General features: G+C 38.9%; 1 pseudogene; it reads right to left on the bottom strand.

The window, feature by feature from the left end:
- Window positions 1-2,348: 2,348 nt before the first annotated feature.
- Window positions 2,349-3,669, bottom strand: LOC103734011 (annotated as a pseudogene).
- Window positions 3,670-9,777: the final 6,108 nt, after the last annotated feature.

The following is a 9,777-nucleotide window of genomic DNA, read 5'->3' as shown; positions in this document are numbered from 1 at the left end:
CTGACATCTTATCACTTACTTTGCTCTACTTACAACATTTATTTATTTCAGTGATTAGCAATTGTTAGGAATGCATCTCATTCAAAATGAAAGTAAATAAGATGATGTAACTCAAAATGCAACATCAAATTTATGCACCTATGAATTAATCAAAGTAGAAATTCACAAATGTATTAAACAGTGGCTACTTTCTTAAGAATAAAGAAGTTTGAAGGTTTAGTTAAGTATTAAAAGATAATGTGCAGATGGTAAATAAACTCATCTTGGTGAGTAAATTATCCCATAAAGTTTGAAATAAAAGCAATTTCCATTTTTTATTGAATAATACACTGTATTTAGCTTACAATTTAAATTACTGTTGTCTCAAATGCACCACCAAGCCTTTTCTTCCTTCAAATATTTACAACAACTGGATCAACTTTACTTTGAGTGCAATACTTTTTTGAGTTGGCGTATGAAAGGAAAACATTATTTGATTTGATTTAAGCAGGAATTGATTCCCTTTTCTTCAATTCTCTAGAATAGAAAAACTGAAATGAGCTTTATTTGTGCTCATCTTTTTCATTCATTAGCTCAGTTCTTTATTTAAAAACTTAATATCAAGTCTATACTGAATAAATTGAACCAAGAGAATTTTAAACACCAACATCTGGGTCTAAAATTCTAAGCTTTGATTCCTGCTCCTATCTGTGATTTTTGCCTTTTTTGAGGAGACCAGGTACAAATACAATCCAATAAAAATGAAGTTTGGTTTAATTAAATGGCATGCTAGCTAGTAGCATTAAAATTTTACTAAGGTAACTCAGAGAATAAATTAATTTATAATTAATGTGCAAATTAATGTTTGACATACAAAATAGAAACTTGTGACATCCATGAATTGGCCTGGTGGACTCAGTTGGGGCTGGATTGTGTGGGGCAGTCACAATGAACTCTTGCTATTCTAACCATGAACAATGTCTTAGGACATTAACATCAGACAAGGTCACTCCATGTCTATGACGAATCAAGACCAAAACAAATAAACAACCCCCCACAAATGTATTTCTTAACACAGACAAAATATATCCAAACTACAACATAACTAGACAGTATGAAATCCTTGCCTCAGTGGCTCCACTCCCACAGCCCCTCCTCTTACCTTTCCAATCTCCTCACTGAAGAAGCTGCTGTTGTTCTTAGAGAGACCTCTGCTAGTTTTTGTTTTGTTTTGTTTCACAAAAATGTGATGATTGCTGCTATTAGCCCAAATTGTTAGTTAACAATTCATTAAATAATAATAATAATTCATTTAATAATAAACTACAAGTCTGTCCATGGGGGTCTTTGGGGGGAAAATGATAAGTGGCAACCTAAGAATGGAGGTTAAGCTCCAGGATGAAAAGAAATTATGAGAATGAATTTGACTAACGATCCATATGTGTCAAAAGGTGTCAAAGGACTGACAGGGCATATAACCAACAATCTAGAAAACGTAAGTGGTGTACCACAGGCTTCAAGACATAAGAGCCTGTTCCGAGATAGTGCTGAATTTCTGAACAGCAGATGAGAGTTTGTGAAGGTAAAGATGGGAGATAAAACTTTTACTATCTAAACTGGAAGATATCTATTTCAGATAGGAAATGTACCAAGCTTACAGGAAGTAGTACAAATCACAAATAGAAGCTCAAGATGGGCAAGAGCTAATGGAAGACATTGCCAGAAGCAAGGTTCAAAAACCAAGGAGAGGAGATTAGAAACCGCCGGAATTTACTGCCTCACATTCTGGTGGCTGAAAATTTCAAGACCAAGGCAATGGCAGAATCAATGTTTGCTTTTAAAGGCCCTCTTCCTCAGACATGCCAACTTTTAGCTGTGTCCTTGGATAATGAAAGAGGCAAAAAATGCCCTTGCGGGAGAGGGGCTTCTAATCCTACCCCCTCCAGAAGGGTCGACCCTCATGTCCTAACCCCCTCCTGAAGGTCCCACTGTGTAGTATTACAGAATTTTGGATTAGATTTCAACGTCTGCACTGCGGAGTTCCACATTCAACCTCAGCAGTTAGGTAATTTACCATTCACAAAGAAAACAGATGTTTAGATATTTGGGAAGCAGTTATGAGTTGGTACTAAGGAAACAAATGACAGATTGGGGCATGGAAAGAGAAAAATTGTGAGACCAGAACCATGTAAGAAGCTGTCCAAATACATTACAGATGTACATTACAGATGTGGCTGTTCCTGCCTGCACCCTTCAAGCCTCATCTTCAGTGCAGACCATTCTACTTCAGTGTTTGTGAACGCTGATTTTTTTTTTAATTCAGAGTTTGCTTTACTGAAAACGTATTATAATAGCGCCCCAACAGAGCATTACTTTTTCTTTCCAACACCTTGCTTTGTGGTTTCTTTAGTTCTTTTTGCTTGAATGCAAAAACCCCGTGTTGGCACAGCCTGTGGGAAGACTGGCAAAAGCCAGGTTCTCTTCCTCCGTGAGGACTCTGGCTTTCCCCTTTTTTTATTAAGACATTCTGGATGGGCATCACTGGTCCTGTTAGCTACATGGCCAGTCTGAGTTCTTCAGAAGAGCTGTCTCCCTTCTTAGGGGACAAACGCTTTCTGGGGAAGAAGATGAGCTTGGAACCACACTCCCCCAGCTTATTCACATTGGCTTATATGGAGTCAGTGGATTTTTCTGCCTCCCTGTGTCCACAGAGATGCTGATGTTCTGGGCCACTTTCTTATGGATACTGGCTACCCTGAGCTCTTCCAGGAGGAAGCCCTTGCCAACTCGGAACTTCCTATGGCATCTCACCATTGGACACCTCACTGTGAGCTGGATGGGGCTGGGCACTGGTCAACCGGCAACGTGTGTTTTCGCCTCCCAGCTAATTGAACTAATTGTCCACTCCCTGTTTCCAGGTGAAGTGGGTCTTCAGGATGGTGCACTTCTGGCTGGGCTCCACGGCAACCTCCTCTGCAGAACACCCAACTACCATCTGTGGATTTTGTATCTTGCCACTTTACCAATTTATTATTCGGTTCTAAGTATTTTGGTGAAGACTAGCTGTTTTCTACAAGGAAGACTATGTCACCGTCATAGAACTTGATCACTTCCAACTTGCATGCCTTTTATTTCTTTCTCTTTGTTAATTACTGTGGTTAGGACTTTTTGTGCTATGTGGATAGTATACTTTCTGTACTAAGTGGTAAGCCTGGGCATCCTTGACATATTCCTCACTTTAAGGAAAAACTTAGAGTTCTGCTCTACTGAATAGGATGATAGCTATGCGTTTGTTTTACATAAGTTCCCTTATGGTCGAAATTTATGTACATTCCTTCCATACATTTTTTTTTTTTTTTTTTAGTTTTTGGCATTGTTGTATTAAAACACTGGGGACCAGAAGACACCGTGTTCCACAGAACAAAGAGCCCCAAGTTTCCAACTCCTTAAGTTCTTATCGACAGGGATGAGGTGCTTAAGCAGGTATTCAGGGACAAAAGGTAGGTAGATCAAAGGACACTTGTCTTCAGGGGCTCAGAAAACTATTAGCAACAAAATGTTGCTTGTTAACAAGGTATAGGGCAAATGTTCACACAACAGTGTATGCATAGTTGCTGCTGTTATTTAATCAAGGGACACTACACTTCAGAACTTACCTCTGCACACATGCCTATCTGGCTTTGCCGTCATAGACACTCTTGGCTGGTGGTGACTTTGTACATATCTATGCCGAGCATGTTTTTGGCAGAGTTCAAACAGGGCAGTGGTCTCCAACACATGATGAATGATACTTAAAAGCAATTTACTGTATTTTGGTCAAAGCTGTTGTGTCTGTCTTAATCAGGATCACTGACCTGTGATTTCTCCTCTAATAGCATCCTTACTAGGGTTTTCATATGAGCAAAATGCTGGTGTTGTATGCATTCGAAGTTTTTCTTTCATCTATACTCTTTAAGTTTTAGTTTTGTTTTTGTTTGTTTTGAGACAGGGTCTCCCTGTAGCTCTATCTGGCCTGGAACTCTGTGGGTAGACAAGGCAGGCGTTGATCTCAGAGATCTGTCTGATTCTGCCTTCTGAGTGCTGTGCCACGATGCCCAGCTTCACCTATTTAATTTTTTTAAAACTGACATGGTCTGAATGCCTGTGTCCCTTCACCGATCCCAAAATTAATACAGTGAAATTATAATCCCCCAAATGGGATTAGGTTAGTTGTGTATGAGGTTATTAATTTATAAGGGTAGAGACTTCATAAATGAGATTATCCCCTTATAAAACATCAGAGAACAAAACACGGCATGTATGAACCAGTATTGGTGCTAACCAGACTCCAAACTGTCATTTGCCTGATCTTAGATTTTTCAGATGCTAGAACTGTGGCTAAGTGTTTATTGTTTATAATCACTCAGCTCATGTTATTCTGTTATAGCCACAAACAGACTAAGACGGGGAGCTTTGATTTCAGGTGAGTTTCACTAGCGTGGCCTGCTCAAGACTCTACAGAGATTTTGTACTGATTTCCTGCCTTTCTGGAGTGCTTGTGCATTTCCGTTTACAGTAGCTCTAATTTTGCCTCCGGTCTTCAATTATCCTTCAGTTTTTTTAAGCATGACCTTTTTCAACTTTGCTAAGTCAAACCTGGTTATGCATATAGAATTTGTTATATTTGGTTCTGTGATTCTCTTGATAAAAATCTACCTTCAAATGAAAAACATCTGCCTTCCATCAAACGAAACTATGTATGCCTGCTTTTCCTCAAAATTATATCAATAGATATGTAGCAAAATAAACACAAGAGGTTCTTCATAAAAATTTGTTGAAAAGTTAAATATCAATAAATGAATTCAACAGAAAGACAGAGGGTTCACTAAAACTTCCTGGTATGCTATGGATCACTACAAAATTCTATAATTTTTTGTGTGTTCATAATGATTTGCCAAACATAAAAGCAAATTCTAAATCAAAGAAAGACTCAATATGCTTTCATTTGTTTACTAGGCCTTAGGTTGTTTACATGTTCAAGGCATTTCTGAGGAAGTATAGTACATGATATATTAATACATTTTCAAAATTAAAATTGAAATAAAGATACTGTCTATGATTGTGAACAAATGTCAATTTGTCTTCAAAGTACATCTCAATTTGACTCCTCCTTTTCTCTGGTACCACTATTTTAATTCAGGCCACTGTTTCATTGGATTAACTGATGGTCCTGGCTTGACATTTTTTGCCCCCAAAGTCTAGACCAGACTCAGCAGCTAGAGTAGCCCTTTTAGAATATGTATCAGTGTAAATTCTCTTCCCTAAACTACCCATTTGTTTCCTATGCAAGTCATCTAACAGAGCACTCACAGCTTAGAGATACACATTAGCACCAATTTTACCATGATCATTATTTTGTGCACCAAAAAAGTATAACGGCACATTGAAGAGTCGTCTCTGCTCTTTTTGACTCTCAGGTTGGATCATCTGAATGGCTGGATTTGGCTTGAGCAATTCTGTGAGGGCCTGATTCACTGCTATGGTTCTGCACTATATGATGCCTGGTCTTCACTGCATGATGTCTGCTAAGGCAGCCATGCTTGCTGCTTGCTGCTGTGCCTGCTGACAAGATGGACTTTTATCTCTCTGGAACCATAAACAAACTTTTACATAAATGACTTTTGGTTATGGTGTTTTATCACAGTAAGAGAAAAATAACCAATACTGAAGTTGGTACCAGAGAGTGAGCTACTGCAGTATAAAACTGACTGGCTTTTGGAGGAAAGTGGACTATGTAGGAACTTCAGGCCAGAAGTGGTTGAGAATGTAAGCAGAGCTTCGTAGGCCGTTCTAGCAGGAACTTGGCAGACAGTGGTACTGAAAGGAATGCAGACAGCAGAAGCCTGGCCCAAGAGGTCTCAGCAAGGGAACATGGGCTCTCTAAGTAACTGGGCTAGAGGTCATTTGTGTTGTATTTTGGTAAGGAATCTGCTGCTTTCTGCCCTTGTCCTAAGGCAAGTGCTTGAGGCTAAATTAAAAGGTAATCAATTTCTTTTGTAGAGGAAATTTCAAGACAACATACTATTGAATCTGTGGCCTGTTATTATTGGTATCACTTATGTGGGTCTCCAATGAAATAGGCAAAAAATGTGGCAGAAAGAAATGAAAAAAAATGTACAATTTGGAGAGAAAAGGAGCACTACTGAGCTTGATGTGTCAGCTAAGGCTCACACTAGAAAAAAGCACAAGGAGATCAGGGAAGAGCCACTAAAAGAGAGGCCCCCTGATCTGAGCTTGTATAATGGGAAAGGATCCCCCCAAGGCAAGACTCCACTCATCTAAGCTTCCAACTTGTAAAAGGAAAAGGCCTAAGGAATTTTCTGTTCCTAGAAAGCAACTGCAACAAAAGTTGCTGTAAAATGTGATTCAAAAAGGCAAGGTCGTAAGCTGGCAGGCAAACTTGTCAGTGTTATTCATGTGGTCCTGGCTTTAGAGACATAAAAGATGAGAGAGGTAGTGAGTCATGGATTCATCCTTTGTAGTTGCTGAGAGCTGCTGAGGCCAGGCAACTTGTGGCAGGGTAATACCTATAAAGGCCCTGAGCAGGGAGGAGGCCATGAGAGGCTATCCAATGAAGATATTAAAGTGAAACCCTGATTTCAATGGAGACCCCAAAATATTGGCAATGCCAGAGTCATGAAACATCTGGTAAGGAGAGCTTCATACAAGGAGTGGAATGGGCCTAAGAGGAAGATGTATGTTGTATGCAGCGCAGCTGAAGGGGCTGAGCCATCTAAGCCCTTTGAAGTTAGAGCATCATATATGGGAAACAGAACTGTAGAATTTGGTATTTGCCCTGTTGGGTCTCGTTTTGGTCCAGTATTTCCTCACTGTGCTGATTCGCTTCAGTTGTCAACTTGACACAGCTTGGAAGAGGGAAACTCAACTGAGGACTTTCCCCATCACATTGGCCTGTGGCCATGTCTGTGAGGCATTTTCTTGATATAGGACAGCCCAGCCTACTGTGGGCAGGGGAGCCTAGGCTGTATAAGAAGGATAACTGAGCAAACCAGGGAAGCAGTTCCTCTGTGGAGCAGTGTTCCTCTGTAGTCTCTGCTTCAGCTCCTGCCTGCAGGTTACCACCTTATAATCCTGCCCTGAATTCTGTCTGTAATGGACTGTCACTTGAAGTGTAAGATATAATAAACTCTTTCCTCCAAAAAAATTGGTTTGGTCAGTCTGATTATCCATGATAATTAACCATAAGCATTGCTGACGTAGTAGGAAAGTCACTCCTGATATGAACCACTTTATAGAAGGCACAGCCATTGAAACCTGCTGGGTGATTACTTCTATATTGAAGAATGTTCTCCAGAATATAATCCCAAAATATAATCAGGCTGCTGATTTTCAGAATGACTTATAATCATGACTCATTGGTTATAGTTATTGCTTTTGGGATAACCACCTGCATAGACTAATAATTAGTTTGTGCAAGTCTTGTAGTAAAGAAGTTTGATTCACTTTCATTTATTATTTACTTCTTTGTAAATGCTCCTGCATTATAAAACCATCTCCAAGAGAATTATTGGGTAATAATTACTTGAATCTTATATGTACTAATATTGGGGAGGAAATATTCTGCTTCTGCCCAGCTGGAAAAAAATATTTCTACCATTAATCTGCATGATACATTTAGTTCACATTGGGACTGACCAGTAAGGAAATTGTTTATATAAATTCTTTTGTCTCTTACCTGAAGAAAGAGGCCAAATTGATTATATGCGTATTGTATTATATTGCACTGGGGAGAGAAGTCTACCAAAAATATATAGGCTATCAGATTTTAGGGTTATTTGCAATAGATAGCTTCTAATACTGATAATTTTTCATATTTTATTTATTGTTTTTATTTTATGTATATGAGTGTATTGCCTGTATGAATGTAAATGCACCCTGTATGAATGTAATTGCACCCAATGCTACAGAAGTCAGAAGAGAGCGTCAGATTCCCCTGGAATTGGAGTTACAGTTTTTAGCTGCCACGTGGATGCTGGGAACCAAACTTGGATCCTTTGTAAGAGTAGCCAGTGCTCTTAACCACTGAACCATCTCTCCAGCCCTAATGCTGATAATTTTAATAGAATAGCTGTGTCCAAGACATCATATCATGCTTGGGATAAAAGCTAAAAGTTTTTCACCACAAACTAATGTCTTGTGAAGTGTAGTCATTATATCATCTGCTTCAAAACTCCCTGGTGTGCTTTTTCATTTCTGAGATAAAGTGAAATCAGAATCATTGGGGTGAATCTGTAATACATTCACGTTATAAACAAATATCCCCTCTGCAAACACTTATTACATACAGTGAAAGCTAATTTAAATTATGTACTTAAAAAATACTATTAGCCAACACAGGAGAAATAGGAAGTTATGTTCAAGGGAGACGAGAATGAAGAAGAACTACAAACTAGCATTAATGCCCATCATTTTCCCTCCTGTGGAAATCTTTGCTTATGTGATTTCCATATAATATAACAAAAGCGAAGGTGGGAGAGCAAGTGGGAGTCACAGAGAGAGGCCAAGAAAGGACACGATTTGTGGTTCACCAATGCCTGCTAAGACAATAGCCCCTGACTACAATCTATAAGGTGAGAGACAGCATCACATCATTACATGTTAAAGCCTTGACTTTAGAGTCTCAAAAATTTTAATTTAAATCCTGCTTTTGCTATTTACAAAATATTTTCACTTTTTAATTTCTTTTCCATATTGAAAACAGAGGCTAATACTTCTTAAATGTGCATATGACATCATTATTCTGCTTATACAATTTTGTCATTTCTCATAAGGTTGACAACAAAGCCTTTCTGTGCATTAGATGTCTATGACCTGGTTCCTGTGTGGATTTCTAATCTATCCAAATCCTTTTCCATCCTAGGTTATGATTGTTAATTCAAACTCATTTTTTTAAAATTCTTAGAAAATGCCAAATTATTCCCTGCTTTAAAACCTTTCCACGTCTGATTTCATCTGCCTGAAGTGCTGCCCCGAATCATCTGTGAGTCAGAGCATCAGCCCAAACGTTACCTTGTGAAGAAGAAAGGAGGAGGTACAAACAAAACCACATGCACACATTTTTATTAAGATTACTTTTATGAACATGCTGTTGATAACCTCTCCCTATTACCATTTTTACTCCTAGCTAAGTCAACTTCAGTTATGAGATCTGAACTCCAGTTCCCATGAAATGTCGGTTTAACCTTGTCATTTCCACTTTCAGAGTGCTTCCCTCATCTCTGCTCCTTGTCTGACTGCCACTCCCGCCAGGTCCTCCTTGCTTTGTGAGGGTCTTGAAAAGTGTTCTGATCATCCCTTCCATCTCTCCATCACTCTCTCAACCTATCTCATATTACATCTAGAACCCGTATGCTTGATTTTGATGCTTCTTTGTCCTCATCATTGGCCACTGCTGACACCAAAAGAAAGAAAAGTTCTCAACGGAATTGCACGGAGAAGGGCGGTAGAAGAGCATGCACCTAATCTTGGAGGGCTGTGAGGACTGTTAAGCATTATGGCCTTTATCCTATGAGGAAAAAGAGAGCTCCGGGATATTTTAGGTCAGAAGAGGTTGGACTAGATTGAAAAGTAAAGGACAAACCAATTTGTATGTCAGAAAGTGAGTCTCAAGGTTCATCATTAGATTTTTAAAAATGGATCTGGTGCTGGCTTGAGACTCATCATACATGTTTATATTGGGGCCAGAAATGTAATTTGCTGGAACAAGACCCTTAAACTAGCCTCATTTTTCTACTTGCA

Source organism: Nannospalax galili, unplaced genomic scaffold, assembly GCF_000622305.1.
Source record: "Nannospalax galili isolate Female #2095 unplaced genomic scaffold, S.galili_v1.0 scaffold636, whole genome shotgun sequence".
NCBI classification, from domain to species: Eukaryota; Metazoa; Chordata; class Mammalia; order Rodentia; family Spalacidae; genus Nannospalax; species Nannospalax galili.
The sequence above is the reverse complement of the archived record's forward strand: the minus strand, read 5'-3'. Positions and strand labels throughout refer to the sequence as shown.